The 18213-nt window shown below is 37.2% G+C and overlaps 1 long non-coding RNA gene across 1 annotated transcript in view; it reads left to right on the top strand.

The window, feature by feature from the left end:
* LOC136406683 (uncharacterized) overlaps positions 1-18213 on the top strand; it is a 56163-nt gene that overhangs the window by 29757 nt on the left and 8193 nt on the right. The gene's annotated exons all lie outside the window — the stretch shown is intronic.

Here is an 18213-nt window from a genome sequence, read left to right as displayed (position 1 = left end):
TTAGATTAGTCTTGCATATATACAATTTTGTGTCAAGGTCACCATTTTGCCCCAAAGAATATCAAAATAACTTAAATTATTGCTCATTTTTGATGGGATTTTAACATATTTTATTTAGATTAATTTTGTAAATCCTAATACTCAAAAGCATTATCCTGTGTCTTCAAATACATGATTAAGATAATGAGTCACTATCTGTACTAATCAATAGAGTCAACTTACAGTACCAGAGTCAACCAATGAATGCATATACGTGAAACAACAAATTAATGTTTCACTCTCTCTCTCTTCCTTGCTCTCTAAAATAAATAAATTTTAAAAGAAAATGTTGAACAAATGTGTTCCTTCAAATATTATGTATATCTATTGGGTTCTAGACTCTGTGTTAAAAGACTGTGATCTCATTTAAGTATAACTACATCCATTTTGTAGATGAGAAACTGAATATTATAGGTATCTGTATCCTCATTTCACATATATTAGATCTCAGTGTAATCAGATTTCTATTGTCATCTGTCTATTGAAAGTTCACCAACAAATGTCTGTCTTGAACATATTCTTCTGGTGCTTATGAAATGACTAGCATATTGAGGATGGTAAACACCATTTTCCTACATGTATAAATGAATCATGAACTTACAGTATAGAAATAAAGTGAGTGGCAGTCTCCATGACCCCACCATCAGTTTCCAAGGACATGGTGCCAAACCCTTCCCCATCCAATGTGATCACCTTTTACCTTTTCACTTCTTTGACTAATGTGTGATAAAAAACCATGTTTTCTAGAATCGAACTCAGCTTCTGGGTTAGAAAACCATCTTAACAAGTTTATTCACTCATCCAGCACAATGAAAGACATGAGGCGAGATATTGGTGATTGCTAAGTCTCAACAGTCTGTAAATATTGGGCAACTACCACATTTTAAAGGGACTTATACAGCATCATTTCTCAAATTTGTCTAATAGAATTCAGAGGGCTTGTTAAAACATTTAGATTCACAGCAACCCTCTCCTTTCTCAGGCATGTTTCCTGTGTTTATGGAGCTTCTTTTTCAGTGCAGGGGAGAGGAACTAAACCATAATGGTAAGCACTCTGAAAGAAAGAAAATGCTCTATGAGATGCAGCTCTGCACCTAGATGCTCTATGAATTCAGGGAGTCTTACTTCAAACAGTTGGAGAAAACCAGACTGTGGAGGTGATATTTAAACTGAAGGATGTAAAAAGATAGCAGCATGTGAAGAACTGTTTGGAAAATGTTGAAGGTAGAGAAAATGTCAGGGTCAAAATGTCTGAGCTAAGAGAGCTACATGTGTGCAAGGCATCAGAGCCAACCAGTGTGTCTGGAGCATCCCAAGCAAGGCAAGGAGTAACCTGACATGGGGATAGAAAAGAAAGTAGAGTCCAGATTATCCACATCACACCAGGTACAGATGAAAAATGATCAAAAAAAGCTTTGGGGCATTTCGGGACATTTTATTTATTGAATCATCCATTTGGGGCATGGATTTTTGTGCCAATGTTTCAATACTGGAACAGTGCACATTCTCACATCCATTAAGATGTTATATTTGTACTAGGAAAAGAGACCTTGTTGTTTAATATTTCTTAGGTCATATTTTTTGTGTGTGGGGTTGTATGCGGCATGTGTTAACACTCAATTTGTGACTCTGATAAAAATATATATACCAACAATGGGATTTAAGAAGTGTCATAAGGAGATATTCTTAGTTCATATATTATTTGAAATATCTTATATAAGATTATGTTATTAAATTAGGGTTTATTATTTTATGAAATCATCCAATGCAGAAAATCATTGACTACCAAGATCAATAAATTACAAGAAAAGCAATAATGACGTAAAATGAGAGCTAGTCCTTAAAAATAGAGATTCTCAAATCATAAGAATGTAATTTTATAAGCACATGGTTAAGAATCTACCAAAAGAGAAATTTTCTTTACATTAAAAACGTTTGAACCTGACCAGGCAGTGGCACAATGGATAGAGCGTCGGACTGGGATGCGGAGGATCCAGGTTCGAGACCCCAAGGTCGCCAGCTTGAGTGCAGGCTCATATGGTTTGAGCAAGGCTCACTAGCTTGAGCCCAAAGTCACTGGTCTGAGTAAGGGGTCACTCAGTCTGCTGTAGCCCCCTGGTCAAGGCACATATGAGAAATCAATCAATGAACAACTAAGGAACCGCAATGAAGAATTGATGCTTCTCATCTCTGCCTTCCTGTCTGTATGTCCTTATCTATTCCTCTCTCTAACTCTCTCTGTCTCTGCCACACACACACACACACAAAAGTTTGACAACAATATTTGATCAGAAATGGATAAAAAGTCTCGTCATGAATGGTCATAATTTTTTAGTAATAGGAAGGATTTCAACTTCTGTGAGCATGCCTTTATAATCTGTGTAAGAGAACAATTTCATGGTCACAGGCAGAGACAGAGTAAAGCAAGATATGACATTAATGTGAAACTATCCAGAAATCACATTTTGTATTAAGAAAAACTATTTGTAACAAATATACTTTAAAATACAATATACACAATCTGTCTCAGGAGGTTAAATTTTCAAAGGTAAATTTTATACCAAGGATACTAAACAATTTTTTTTTTATCATTTACAAATGTTGTAATATAATGCAATTCATTTGAGACTGACAGGACAATGTCATTTGTAGATACTGACTGTCTACAGCCAACTGTTTTCAGACAGCTCAATGGGGAAAAGAGTCACTCAGTACAGAGACCTTTGTTTTAACACCTATAACATTCTATTGACTATGACAGCTCCCTGAAAAGGAGAAGAAAATTTCAAAAAATTAAAGTCTCCTGTTTAGTTTAAAAGAACAAACATAGGACTCTGTATATTAAATACTTGTTTTAGAATCAGTTTTTCACTAGACCTCCAATATTGAAGAAGAAGAAGGAATTAATCAACAAGGATTTTTATAGTACTTATGGAGCGCTCCGCGTCGGGCTGCATGTTATGGAAAAAAGAGGATGAGTAAAGGGTGAATCACTGCCTTCAAGGAAATTACAGTTTAATTAGGGGATTGCATTAGCTTAATGGAAATAATTTTGAAATAATGCATTGAAGAGTGGAGATGACTGAAAAAAGTTTTATAAAGCAGCTAGGAAAGGTTGGTCTTGATGCACAAGTAAGATTTGAAAGGCTAGAGTATAAGAAAAAAAATTAACATATTTTGAGCCCTCCTGGGTGCTAAATACGTTGTGGAATTCATCTTCTACATTTTCTTTTTGTACTTTTAATTCTCATAGTGGCCCTGTGGGTTAGGTAATTACCTTTTTGAAGTTGAAGAAACTGAAGCTTACAGAAGTGAACAAAGTTGCCCACAGTCTACAGCTTGTACATGGGCCACTGGTTTAAATACGAGCCACTCTCGCTGCAGAGTCTATAATTCCAATCACAATGTTCCGGAGGTGAGGGACACTAGTGTGAAGACAGTGACAAGGAAAGGCATCATGTGAGAGGGAAGAGGGAACAATACCCAGGAGCACCTACTCAGATGGGACATTTCCCCCACTACTACTTGTGTTCTTGGGCTGTTTTACCTCATTAGTGGAATAATTTTCATAAACCTGTCTCCTCTAACTTAGAAAACAGCATTTCTCTGCATCCAGTCACCCAAATCATTCCTGGGTTCTTTCGTATCTTCACTGTTACCTAATTCATTAGCAAATTCTGTCCTATCCATTGCTAACATATCTATTCCGTGCTTGTGTCTGTATATCTGGCCCATACTTATTTCTATGTTGCTAGCCATCTTTCTTTGTATTTAAACATATCTCTCTATATCTTAACTTCAAAGCTACATCTGGTTCTCTATCAATTCTTATGTGCATATCTTTGTCTCTAAATCCATAATGTCATTCTATTTCTATATGCAAAGTATGTATGTAAATCTCTATCTCTATTTAAGTCTAAATCTATAGAGGTCTATCTCTAAATCTCTCTCTACACCTATATATATATATATATATATATATATCTGTGCCAACACTTGCACCTATCCCTAAACTTACACCCTAACTTGTGTCTACACTCATCTCAAATTCATCTTCACTGGATTCAAGCTAGTCTACGTCACCTTCATCTCATACTTGGATTACTGTGATAGTCTCCAAACTGTTCTTCCAAATGCTGTTCTCGAACCTTTATAATATTTTAAAGATATAAATTACCTCTTGCTTATTTCAAAGGTTTACCATGCCTTCCCTCACACTGGTAATAGTATCCAGATTTCTACCCATGGCCGACTGCCTCTACTTTTCCTGTCTCACCTCCTTAGAATGTCTGCCTTTGTCTTCAAGCTCCAGCTACTCTTGTCCTTCATGCTTTTATCAAACATATCAATCATTTATGCCTCAGGGCTTTGTGCAGCTATTTCCTCTGCCTAGTTCGGCATGCTTTCTGAAGTTAACATTTTAGATTTTTCTTGTCATTCAGGACGCAGTTCAGATGCTGCCTCCTGAGGAAAGCTAGCCTTGATCCTTCAACAACATGACAGGGACTCTGGTTGATGAGAGGTGGCCGGGTATGCTTTGGCCCTTCTCCCATTGAGAGGTGGGGTCCATGTAGCTCCTTGAGTCTGGGTGGGTCTGTGGTTGCTCAGATAAAGAGGAGATGGCAGAAGTGATACTCTAGGCTCTGACCTTTAGCCACCGGCAATTTTCACTCATACTGAGAAGCAAGTTGCCAGGTAATTAGTATAACTGCCTCTGGCCACCATACTGTAAGAAGCCCCAACCCCATGGAGAGACTATGGAGAATGAAATGCTCTATGGAAAGAGAATAGGAAGAGAGGAGGAGAGGGGGGAGGGAGCAGGAGGAGAGAGACGCAGGCACTGAGGGGCTAGACATATTTTTGCGAGTGGATCCTCATGTCCCAGCTGCTGCTATGTGGATCACAGACAAACCACCCAGCTGAATCTTTCTAGAATTTTCAACTAACAAAGATAATGAACAAAATACAATCTTGTTTTAAGTCACTAAGTTTCAAGTAGTGTGTTACATAGCCCCGGTTAACCAGACACATGACAAGTATGATTTATCACATTACCCTTTCAATTTTCCTACTAGTTACTGCTGGAAATATCTCTCTTCCCTCCTTCATGCCTTCACTCCCTCTCCCTCCCTCCACATCCCCTTCTTCATTTTTACTATTTTCCTCTCTCCTTCCCTTACTTTTTTCTTTCTTTTTCTTTGTTACCTGGTTACTATCTAAACTCTTTGGATCATGACCAACATGAACAACAATTTGTGTTTCTCTTTCCCTACTGACCTCTGCTTTGTAGAGGTGTGCCTCACAGATGTTTGAAATCAGCAAATATTAATTAAATAAATAAAATAAGATTTGCTTTTAATTATCCCACCTACACGGGGTTGACAGTTACTGTATCAAAATTATGACATCCATTCTTTACATAAATAAAAATTCCTGCCCAAATCTTTTCAAATGTGAATATGACGTGATATAGGGTATTCTGTAGTTTTACAACAGGTGGGCTTTTGCAAAACAGGATGCTTGAAGTGGCTGGCAAATTATACCTCTCTACTGCTCTTTGGTATTAGGCTTCCGTGAGATTACTAAACGGCTAGCTCAGTGTTGTAATGAGCTTCAAAGGAGCAAATGACATCCACAGATTTTGAAGCAGCTTAAAACACAGCCTTTGGCTCCTCAGCACTAGGTCTTATAGCTGGCAGAGATCCAACCCTCTTTTCATCAGCATCGTGACGACCTGGACCAGGCCGTGTGGATCCTGACTGCCCAGCCCCTTCTGATCTGAGGAGCTGACATGGAAATAACTTCCATTGCTCACAGAAGAGCAATGGCCCTCACCAGGGCAGAGTTAGCGCTGCTCTCTACAAATACCAACTCAGGGCCATCTGAAAACTCCTGCTGCGGAGAAGATGAGGTTTTCAAGATATAAGAAGAGCGCCTTTCACATCGCCGCCCTGTGTGTTTAGTACAAAGACAGAAAAGGCAGTAGAGCATTAGAAAGAAGTTCCTGTCACCCTCAATGTAACTCCGCCGAGCTAGCCACTTCAGAGGTGCCGCCGAAGATGCCCACCCGCCCCGTAACCTCTGTTCTGCCTCTCAGAAATGCTTTCCTGCCTGACCTGTGGTAGCGCAGTGGATAAAGCATCAACCTGGAAACACTGAGGTTGCCGGTTCAAAACCCTGGGCTTGCCTAGTCAAGGCACATATGGGAGTTGATGCTTCCTGCTCCTCCCCCTTCTCTCTCTCTCTCTCTCTATCTCCCTCCTCTCTAAAATGAATAAATAAATTAAAAAAGAAAAAAAAAAAGAAATGCTTTCCTGCTTCTAGAGTCAGAGGTGAGCTGCTGCCCTGTCCAGACTTCAGTCACCCCCGTCTCCTCTTAGCTTTCTTGGCGAGCTGTGTAACTTCCAGGCTTGGGGCTTCTGCACAGGCTATTTACTCTAACTGGAACTTTTTAAACACCTTCCTCACCTCTTTCAAAATCAAAGCCTCCACTTCAATGTCGCTTCTTTTGGGAAGGCTTTACTATTGCCTTAGGCAAGACTGCGTACCTCTGTTATACATTTTTATTACATCCTTTGCAGCAAGAGACCTCCTTGTATTTGAACAGCCAGTTCAGGGATGCCTGTGTTCTCTGTGACTTATCAATCAATCCATTGTGTTAGGTGTTCTTAGTATTAATTTGTCAGTAAATCCAATCAAGGCAGAAATTGGGTCTCTTTTGTTCTTTTCTGTATATGGAGGACTTAGCATAATAACAGGCATAGAGCAGACATTCAGTAACTAGCAGCTGAATGAATAAATAAATCATTGGTGAATAGATGGATTGCCGAAATGTTAGATTAGTAAACATTTGGTCCTGCCTAAAACACTCATGGAGACATTTGGTCCATGCTAAACGGTCCTTAAAATTTGGTCCCATTCAAAATGTCCATGGAGACATTTGGTCAACATGGAGTCATTTATCTAACTCCATGTGCCATTGTCAGCTAAGGTACTGAGGCAAGAAGAGTTATTATTAGCAATATAGCCACAACACAATTATTGGACCAAGAAGATGCAATAGTACAGTATTTAAAAAAAAAAATGTATTAATTCTATAAACCAAAAAGTATAAATACATGTTGCAAGCTATTTGAACCTAGGGGTGTTTTCTAAGTGTGGACATTTTGGACAGGACCAAATATTGAGGATCATTTTCTGTAGACCTAATATGCTCATGAACATTTTGAAGAGAATCAAACATCGAGGACCTTTTGGTGTGAGCCACATGTCTCTATGGACATTTTAGATAGGACCAAATGTCCTGCAAGGAAGATGTTACCTTTTATTGATTTTCTTCCTTTAGATTTGGAACAATGTGCCTGTCCCTAGTGAAGGTGAGAGTCTTTCTCCCTAAATTCTTTATTTCTGATCCCCATAGGTCACTGATAAGTTCAATTGCATCCTTAGTTGTACTCTTTGTTGTAGACCAATCTTGACTTTAGGCAGAAAGTACATAAGAATTTGCATTCTCTTACTCTGACTTTCTTAAGAAGTTGTCCTCTCTAACAAGGTCTCTCAAGCTTTTGGTTCTGAATGCTGGGATTCTAAGTAAATCCTCTTAGGATGCACCATTGTGAATTTTAAAAAAAAGGAACCCAGCACATTTTGTTTAAGCTTAAGCCTCCATTTCATATTTATTGAAACTTGTTTCAGTATCTGGCTCAGCTCTTGGCACATTGTGGGCATTTAATAATTGGTAGTCAGTATTATCATTGTGAGTATTGACTATATGTCAATGGTCAGATCATCTGAGCAGTGCTGCTCTTCCCCTGTGAGTTTTGTGTTCACTCCTTACATTTCAATTTTACTATAAACTAGTCCAAAATCTCCACCTTGCCCCTAACCCATGAACTTAGGCTTTCCTGTCCCAGACTATTTTTTAACTTTCCTATTTGTTTCTCTTTTAGCAACTACTGATCAGAGGATTTCATTTACTGGGGCTTACACCATATCTGTTGGAACCCCTGGCTACTTTTTGAATTACTATTTTAACAGATGATTTTGAATAAGAACATAGATTATTGTGATTCTTGGCTACCAATGCTATGTTTCCCAGATTGGGAACACTAATCTTAGAGTCACTTTATCTGAATTTCTCTAATCTTTAATAATTAAGAGCTTAAATTCTAGAGTCAGACTAATAAGTCTTAGAGAATAGATCTTCTACTTATTAGTAGTGAAGACCTGAAAAACTTATTGAATCTCTAAGTTTCTTTTTCCTTTTTTGTAAAACGGAAATCAATAATTGTTCCTACCCCCCAAGGGTGGCAAAATGACAAGACAGTAAAAGACTACCAGTAAATCTGTTTTCCCAGGTCGGTCTGCCTACCTGTGAGTATGATTGCTTGGTTGGTCCTACATCTGCCCCAAGGTTTTCTGAATCGGTCTAGTTCAAGTATTGTCCCTGTATGTTACCTAGAGGCACATATACATTATTGGTTTTTCTGGCTCTTTGGACTCTGGAGGTTGCATAGATGCCAATATTTTAAGTACTTTCTGAATCTATTTGCTTGGATAGTCTGAACACAGTAACAAATATTCTCTCTGTAAGTCTATCACTTCCCGGGCAATCTCTCAAATAACCTGGATTGTGCGCTTTTCATTAAAAAATGCTATAAAAGAAATTATTATTTTTTAAAGCTTTTTTAACGAGACTTCTGCTTCTTGCAGATAGAGTAGACATACTTATTTCATCATCCCACTTAGTTCAACTAAGAATACTGGATATAATATATAGAACAAATATAAGAAGACAGAAATATGGAGAGAAGGAGGTAGAGTCACAAGAAAACTTAGAATCTAAGGAATAACATGGTGGTTAGCTACATGGGTTTTCTTTTTGCCTTTTATATCCTGACTTGGCGCTAATGAAGTCAGCAATCTGGAAACAGCAGCCGGTACAGACAAAAATAGCCCCAGCAAAAGCCTGCTCTCTCTAGCCAAAGGACTAGGAAAAGGGACAGCCGAGCAAGACAGAACACTTTTAGATAATAACTGCTCTCTTCCAGTTAAACAACACAGAAGAAACTTTAGTTCTACCTTACCTATGCCAGTAAAAACTGAGTAGGGACACACATATGGATGTAACAAGGAACTCCATTACTCCCCTTGGCAAGAGTTGAAGAGGATAAGTAGAGAAAGCAGAATTTCCTTTCTTGCTGCCCAGTAATAAGGTCGCACTGACAGTGTCAGTGCTGAGTACATGGAAGCCTGGACTTCTACTCTGCTTGGTAGTAATGTTCCCACCCCACACTCAGGTGGTATCAGAGCAGCCCCAGTGGGGAATGGGACCTTTACTCATCACCCAGTGATAACAAGGTCACCCCCACTAGTGTCAGTGGAGGCCACACAGGGAGTCACAACTCACACCCCACTGAGCAGTAATGAAGAGCCTTGCTAACCTTTGGTGTCAATGAGGCTGGAATTCTATCTTCATGTGGCGAAAAATGTGTGGGGTTTTTCCTCCACCAGAGTTATGACCTCCAAAGCCAGGTAATAAAAAGTTTAATAATATTAAGAAGTGCTTAACATAATAAAAATATGTACAGGGTTTAATAAAAAAAATTACTGTCATATCAAGAACCAGAGAGATATCAAACTGAATGAAAAAAAAAGACTGTCATGAGATACAAATACTGTTATGACAGTTAAAATGATCTGACAGAGATGTTAAAATTATCTGAAAAGGGTTTTAAAACAGCCACAATAAAATGCCTGAATGAGAAATTATAAACATACTGGTAATAAATGAAAAAATAGAAAGCCTCAACAAAGAAATATGTTATAAAAAATAAGTAAATGAAAATTTTAGAAATGAAAAATACATTTATTAAAATAAGAAGCTTTGTGAATTACAAAATGGAGAGGACAGAGAAAATCATCAATGAATGGATCATAGAGCAATAGAAATTACCCAATCTGAATAGCAATGTGAAAATAAACTAGAAAAAGTAATAGAATCTTATGGATCTGTGGGACTATAATAACAGAACTAATATTTATGCCATTGGAGCAGACGTCCCCAAACTACGGCCCGTGGGCCGCATGCAGCCCCCTGAGGCCATTTATCTGGCCCCCCACCGCACTTCTGGAAGGGCCCCATCTTTCATTGGTGGTCAGTGAGAGGAGCACTGTATGTGGCAGCCCTCCAACGGTCTGAGGGACAGTGAACTGGCCCTCTGTGTAAAAAGTTTGGGGATCCCTGCATTGGAGTTAAAGAAAAAGAGAAGAAAGAGAACAGGGCTGAAAAATTTGCAATAGAAATCATGACCAAAACTTCCTTTTGCCAAAAAAATAAATAAATAAATCTATAGATTTAAGAGTTGAGTGAGCCCCAAACAGAATAAACCCAAAGAAATCCATGAAAAGACACATCATAAATAACATTTGAAAACTGAAAACAAGTCTTGAAAGTAGCCAGAGGTAAAATGATACCTTACCTGTAGGAAAAAAAATTAAAATTATTGCTGGTTTCTCATCAGAAATGATGGAGACCAAAATGAAAAAGCACAATATTTTTAAGTTGTGGGGGAAAAAAAGCTGTCAACCTAAAAACCTATACCCAGCAAAAATAATATTCAGTGATAAAATAAAAATATTCTTAGATCAAGAAAAACTAAGAAAGAGACTGGCTTATTTTCAAACATTTCTTAAAAAATTACTATAAGAATTTCTATAAACATAATGGAAATTATAAAATAAGCAACCTTAAAACATCAGCAAAGAAAAAACAATAAGATAAGAAAATATGAAAAAATATAATAAGCTTTCCTTCTCTTCAGTTTTCTAATATATACTTTTTTGACGATTGAAGCTAAAATTTTTAACATTGTGTGAAGTAGTTTTCAATATATGCTGAGGACATATTAAGACAATTATATTATAAATAAAGGAGTCAAAGAAAATTAAGGGAGAGAAAGTTATAATACTTTATTTTAACTTGTAAAAGAATTACACAAGTAGACAGTTATATATATCTATATATCTAAAATAACCATTAAAAAAGTTACTCAAAGAGACATACTCAAAAATAAGTCAAAATAAAATTAAAAAAAAAATTTAACCCACAAGAAGGCAACAAAAAGGAAACATAAAAACAGAGTATAAACAGTAAATAAATATTAAATGGCAAGCTTAAACTCCAATATTTTAATAATTACATTAAATTTAAATGATGTAGATATGTAAATCAAAAGAAATATTGGTAGAGTAGATTATAACATGACTCAATTATTTAAAAAAATATATATGATTCAAACACTTTTATAACAAAAATTATTATATCAAACATATCAAAAAAAGCAAACATGTATTTCTTTTGTTTATTTATTTATTTATTTATTTATTTTTTATTTTTTTTATTTTTCCGAAGTTGGAAACGGGGAGGCAGTCAGACAGACTCCCGCATGCGCCGACTGGGATCCACCCGGCATGCCTACCAGGGGACGATGCTGTGCCGCAACCAGAGCCATTCTAGTGCCTGAGGCAGAGGCCACAGAGCCATCCTCCCCAGCGCCCCGGCAAACTTTGCTCTAATGGAGCCTTGGCTGCGGGAGGGGAAGAGAGAGACAGAGAGGAAGGAGAGGGGGAGGGGTGGAGAAGCAGATGGGCACTTCTCCTGTGTGCTCTGGCCGGGAATCGAACCTGGGACTCCTACATGCCAGGCCGACGCTCTACCACTGAGCCAACCGGCCAGGGCCTTTTTTTTAATTTTTATCTCTTAATATTCAATAGACTTCAGAGCAAAAAGTAATTACCAGAAACAATAACTTTATGTAATGATAAAGAGTATAGTAACAAAAAGACAGAAATTTAAAATATGTATGTACCAAACAAAAGACCTGAAAAATGTGTGAGGCAGAAACTGGTAGCATTGAAATAAAAAAATAGGTATTCACTATTATACTTGTATAATACCCCTCAATACTCCTCTCTCAACAATTTGTAAAAAAGAAAAGAAAAGAAATAAAGAAAACACACAGAAAATCATCAAAGAAATAGAATAAGTCAACAATAGCATTAACCAATAGTGTCTACTCAATATTTTTAGTAGAGCACACATTATTTTCAAGTGTTCATCAATCATATCCTAAGGAAGAAATCCATAAAATAAACTTAAAAAACTTAACTAACTGAAATTATGCAGTCTTTTCTCTAAACAAAATGGAATAAAACTAGAAATCAATAAGAGAATGATTACAGATAAATCTCCAATATTTGGAAACTAAGCAATGTACTTTTAAGGAATCCATGGTACAAAAGGGAGTTTCAAAAGAAATTTTAAAAGTGTATATGTAACCAAATGAAAATAAACATATAAATTATCAAAATTTATTGCACACAGCTAAAACTGCTAAGTGTGAATTCTTAAAACTAAATTCACATATTAGAAAAAAAATGCCTCAAATAAATAATCAACCTTCCATCTCAATAATCTTGAAAAATAAGAAGAAAATGAAACCAAAGCATAAAGAAGGAAGGAAATAATAAACATAAGAGCAACAATCGATGAACTTATAAGTAGAAACTCAATAGAGAAAATCAATGAAACCAAGAGCTGATTCTTTGAAAAGATCAATAAAGTTGGCAAACATCTAGTGAGACTGAGAAAGAAAAAAAAGTAAAAATACAAATTACTAATATTTTAAATGAAGCAGAGGATACCAGTATAGACCTTGCTGACATCTCGAAAGATAGTATGAAAATCCTATGAGCAAGTCTACACATATAAATTTAACAACTTAGTAATAAATGGAGTCCTTTCTTAAAAAACAAACTACCTCTATTCACACCATTTGAAAGAGAGGACTGTAATAACCTTATAACTGTTGAGGAATTTGAATTCAACTATTAAGGAGTTGAGTCAAAGTCCTTATAAAAACAGTTAATACTGTTTTGTCATACAGATTTGAGATAAGAATGTTAGAAAACTCTTACCAGGTATCATTTTATGTACTTTAGTAATTTTATGTTCTGTTTTCTCCCCTTATAAGTTTTTTTTATTTATTGATTTTAGAGAAGAAAGGGGTAAAAAGAGAACAAGAAAAACATCAAAACATTGATTTGTTGTTCCACTTATTTATGCATTCATTGGTTGATTTTTTTTTTTTTTTTTGTGACTGAGACAGAGAGACAGAAAGAGGGACAGATAGGGTCAGACAGACAGACAGGAAGGGAGAGAGATGAGAAGCATCAATTCTTTGTTGCTGCACCTTAGTTGTTCAGTGATTGCTTCCTCATATGTGCCTTGACTGGGGGGCTCCAGCAGTGTGAGTGACCCTTTGTTCAAGCCAGTTTCTTTGGGTTCAAGCTGGTGAGCTGTGCTCAAACCAGATGAGCCCGCGCTCAAGCCAGAGACCTCGGGGTTTGAAACCTGGGTTCTTTGTGTCCCAGTCCAATGCTCTATCCACTGCACCACTGCCTGGTCAGGCCATTGGTTGATTCTTATATGTGTCCTGACTGGGGATTGAACCTACAACCTTAGCACACGGGGACAATGTGTTAATCAAGTGAGCTAGAGCCCAAGTCCTCTTACAAGTTCTATAGCTTTATATTTACATTCAAATTTATGGTACATTTTATGTTAATTTTCATACAGATGTGACAGATTTATATTCTATTTTTGGTCAGTAATTTAAGAAGGTATCCCTACCAGCTTAAAAATTTAAAAAATAAAACTAAATATTTAAGAACAGATAATAGTTGATTTTTAGTTCAATAGAACTTGAGATTCAGCTTTTATCATTTTAACTACACCATGGCTATAATGTATAAAACAGGAGCACAATACAGTGAATCATGCTCTGTGATTTAGTTAAGAGGATTTAGAATAGGGACTTCTACACTAATTTTGATATATTTATATCTAATTATCTGTTCTACCTTAGTCAATCACTTAAATTCCTTGAGTTGGTAATTGGAAAAAGTTGCATGAGATTATTTTCTAGTCTTTTCCTTTTAGCTATAACATTTCTGATTCAAATCCAGTGAGTTTCATCAGAACTAGATTAAGGAGCAGGGCAGCCAAGATATCTTTGGAAAATTGGATTTTCCAATGATGGTCACACCAGTATTAATCCCATCCGACTCGGTCTTCTTGCAAAGTGATGTTGACAATCCTCTGTTGAAAGATGAGGTCTCTGGTGCACCCCTTCAACCTGGGCATACCTTTGTAACTGCTTCAACTATGAGAGCATGGCAAAATTGACATGTGACTGATTTCTAAAGCTGGGTTATAAAAGTCATTATAACTTCCCTTGGATCTCTCTCTTTCTCTCTCGACTTGTGCGTTTGGACATCTGACCTGCCATGTATGTAGTTCTGAAGCTGCCATGTTGGAGATCACAAAAGAGAGCACATAGAGTTACAGAAGTATACACAAGGAACCTCTGCTGCTCTCAGAGGTCCAAGTCTTCCCAACTGGGTGACTTCCCACCTGAGTGAAGATACCCTCGTGACAGTAATTCCAGTCACCAATCACATGGCAACTTCATGAAAGACCCTAAACCAGAACCACAAGCTGAGTTGCTGTTAAATTCTTGACCTGTTTAAAGTATGAGGGATAATAAATTATTGCTTTTGGTTAAGCCACTAAGATTTGGGGTTGTTTATTACACAGACACAGTTACTAGAATAATGTCCACCTAAGCGTTTCTAGAATATCACTGGCAAAGCAGTAAGATGTAGAACACTGTATTTACTGGAATGCCTTAGAGTGTATCAGTGCGTGAATAGATCAAGTGAGTCTAGGTCTCACTGACGGCCATGTCATCTTAACGAATCAATGTTTTGTTACCGAACTAAGGGCTTTATTTGGCTGTGCAAATCAAAGCCCAATCAAATGTAAACAGGAGTTTGCAGCCAAGAGAGTAAAGGTTTGTTTTTAAGGAAATGGTGCCAAACCCAGAGTCACAGGTGCATGGTTGCTCTAAGATTTGGCTTCTCAATGGCTTCTTAAGGGATGGGTTATATAGGAGAAAAATAATTATGATGACTAAGGGAGTTGGGGGTCATGATCTCTATAGATTAGTCTGAACTAACGTAGGGGGTAGTTGATAATTACATCTGGTTCTGATGTCTGGTTTCACAAGGGTGTTATCACTGGGGTCCTTCTGCTTTTCTGGACCTGGAGTTGAAACACAATGAGGCCTAGATGTTATCTCTAATTTTGAGTGAACTCTGTCTCTGTGGTCAAAGACTGGAGGCTTTGTTCCTGAGGTTATTTGATGCTAAACTGCACCTCATTGTCTTGAGGGTTTAATGATTAAGGAAATGGATGTGCAAGGAAGAGAAGAGTGGGTGACTCAGGGTGCTCCTAGTCTGGACAAGGCCAGTTCTAATAAAAAATAAAAAAAAGAAGGAGAAAAGGTTAGATAAAAGAAACAAAGTTTCTCAGTGGTTACACTGTGAGGTGTACATATTTTGGATATTTGTAAAACCTAGAGTCAGAGGAATATTGTAACACAGTCAAAATATTTGCTAATCGTATCTAAGACCAACACATCAAGGTTAGTTTATTTTCATATAGCCTACTGAGCAAATCTGAAAAGCAACATCCTTGAAGGAGCATATCTTAGAAAGGGAGCCTCCCAACAGAATGTAAGAATGCTGAGTTTTCATAGATCAAGGGCATTTGTTACCATTGCAAGGGTACATGGTCTTTCTCTGCTAAATCTTAAATGATCTCATTAGAGACTCTAGAACAACAATGAAAGAATGGATATCGTATTCAAGTCATAGTGGTGGCCTAAGAGAGCCATCTAATCTGACACAAGTCTTTGTCATGTAACTTAGAGTGTCCCTGTGTAGGTTGCAAATATATTCTTGTCACCATTGGTAGACTTGTATAATGTCATCTGAGTGAGCATGATGGATTCCATGTTGGAGCAGAAGCTTTAAATCTGATTGCATGGTTCAGCTTAGTCTCTTGTTTCCGCTTTCTGTTCAGAGAAAGGCATATTCCAGAGAGGTTCTTAAGGGATGGGTTATATAGGAGAAAAATAATTATGTCACCATAAACTCCATTAAATCTGGAGTTTAATGGAGAAGACAGATGGAGCAGAGCCACTGTGGGAACAGACCTCTACTGGTCCATAGGTTACATGGAGCGTAAGCAAGAAATAAACTGTTTTGTTAAAGGACACTGAGATGCTGAAATCTGTTATTTCAGCAAAGTCATCAAATACAGCCATCTACAGACACTAATGGATGTGACCCTGCCTTGAAATGTGGAATACTGTGGCTTTTTACCCTTACTCTAAAGAACATGTTTCTTGCCTGGCCTGTGGTGGCAACAGTCGATAAAGCATAGACTTGGAATGCTGAGGTCACCGGTTCAAACCCCAGGACTTCCTGGTCAAAGCAAATATGGGAGTTGATGCTTCCTGCTCCTCCCTCCCTCCTCTCTCTCTCTCTAAAATGAATAAATTTTTAAAAATTGTGGTTAGGTTAATTTTTTTTTTTTATTTTTTTTATTTTATTGACAGAGACAGAGTCAGAGAGAGGGACAGATAGGGACAGACAGAAAAAAAGGGAGAGAGATGAAAAGTATCAATTCTTCGTTGCGGCTCCTTAGTTATTCATTGATTGCTTTCTTGTATGTGCTTTGACCAGGGGCTACAGCAGACAGAGTGAACCCTTGCTTAAGCCAGTGACCTTGGGCTTTAAGCTAGCAACCTTTGGGTTCAAGCCAGCGACCATGGGACCATGGGGTTATATCTATGATCCCATGCACTAGCTAGCAACCCCACGCTCAAGTTGGTGAGCCCACGCTCAAGCTGGAAACCTCAGGATTTCGAACCTGGATCCTCTGTGTCCCAGTCCAATGCTCTATCCAATGTGCCACTGTCTGGTCAGGCAGGTTAAAAAATTTTTGAAAAAAAAAAAATAAAGAATATGTTTCTGTGTATGTATGTGTGTGTGTACAAATATAATACTTACAGAGGGAGGTTTTGTCTTGGTAAATCAGGCATTTTATATTGGATAATTTAGTTACTTATATTATCTAATATCTGTTACAACTCCATAATAGATACAAGTAATTTGGAAAGGCTACCTTTGGTTGGTTTAAGCTTGTTATATAAAAGCCAGTGGAATAAATTTTATGCAGTAGTCTAGATTTGACAATGCCTTTTCAGAATAGTACTATAAACTGGACAATATTCTCTGCTTTGAGTTGATAAGGATTGTATTAATAAAGCCTGATTTTAAGTACAGAAACAGAAATCATAAGAGTTTGAGGGAAATAATAATAAAAATGCCTATTTATAAATAAAATATTTCCGTGTGTGCATATATGCACATGGTTTGTGTACCTATGCGTGTGTGCTCGTATGTATTGTAGGGGCACATTAATTGGCTTGTATAATGGAATATATAGTTTTAAGGCTGAATTCAAGATCTCAAACAACATCTTCAGTGTTTTCTGTCTGTCTTTCTTCCTCCTTTCCTTTGTCTTTATCTTTTTCTTTTGTTTACCTTGCTCTGGTTCATCTCTCTCTCTCTCTCTCTCTCTCTCTCTCTCTCTCTCTCTCTCCCTTTGTGTTGGCTCTGTTCTTGGAACTGAGGATGTGAGTCCTTTCAGATGCCACAAAGACTAAGAATATGGGATGAAATTGTGTAAAGGAAAACTCCTTCTTCTGCTATTGCCAGAAGAAGAAATAGATGCGAGGCAGGCAAAATTTAAAATTAAAAAAACCGATTATTGGGAAAAATCCCCAAAGAGCATATTCATGATAACACAACTATCTGCTAATTCCTTTTTATGAAGAATGGGAAGAGTTAAATGCAGGTTTTTCTGAGTTTTGCTGAGTGGACTAAGCCAATTTGTGAATAGAACTGAATTTTTCAGAAGCATAAAGAAGAGAGAGGAAGGCCAATTTGCCCCAAGCATCATAAACAAGCTCTCCATAAAGAAACATTAAACAACTATTGAAAAATATCAATTTGAAACAGGACCATGCAAGCTAATTATATTAGTGGGGGAAACTTAGAACTTGCTTTAGCACTATCTCTAGAACCTTGGATTCTAATACCACATTGTAGGGTTTTGGTATGAAAAAGAGAAGTGGAAAGAATTTGAGAATTCTAGAAAGTGGTATCAGTATGTTAGGAAACTTCTCTCACTTTAATTCT

Source organism: Saccopteryx leptura, chromosome 5 (genome assembly GCF_036850995.1).
Source record: "Saccopteryx leptura isolate mSacLep1 chromosome 5, mSacLep1_pri_phased_curated, whole genome shotgun sequence".
Taxonomy (NCBI): domain Eukaryota; kingdom Metazoa; phylum Chordata; class Mammalia; order Chiroptera; family Emballonuridae; genus Saccopteryx; species Saccopteryx leptura.
The sequence above is the reverse complement of the archived record's forward strand: the minus strand, read 5'-3'. Positions and strand labels throughout refer to the sequence as shown.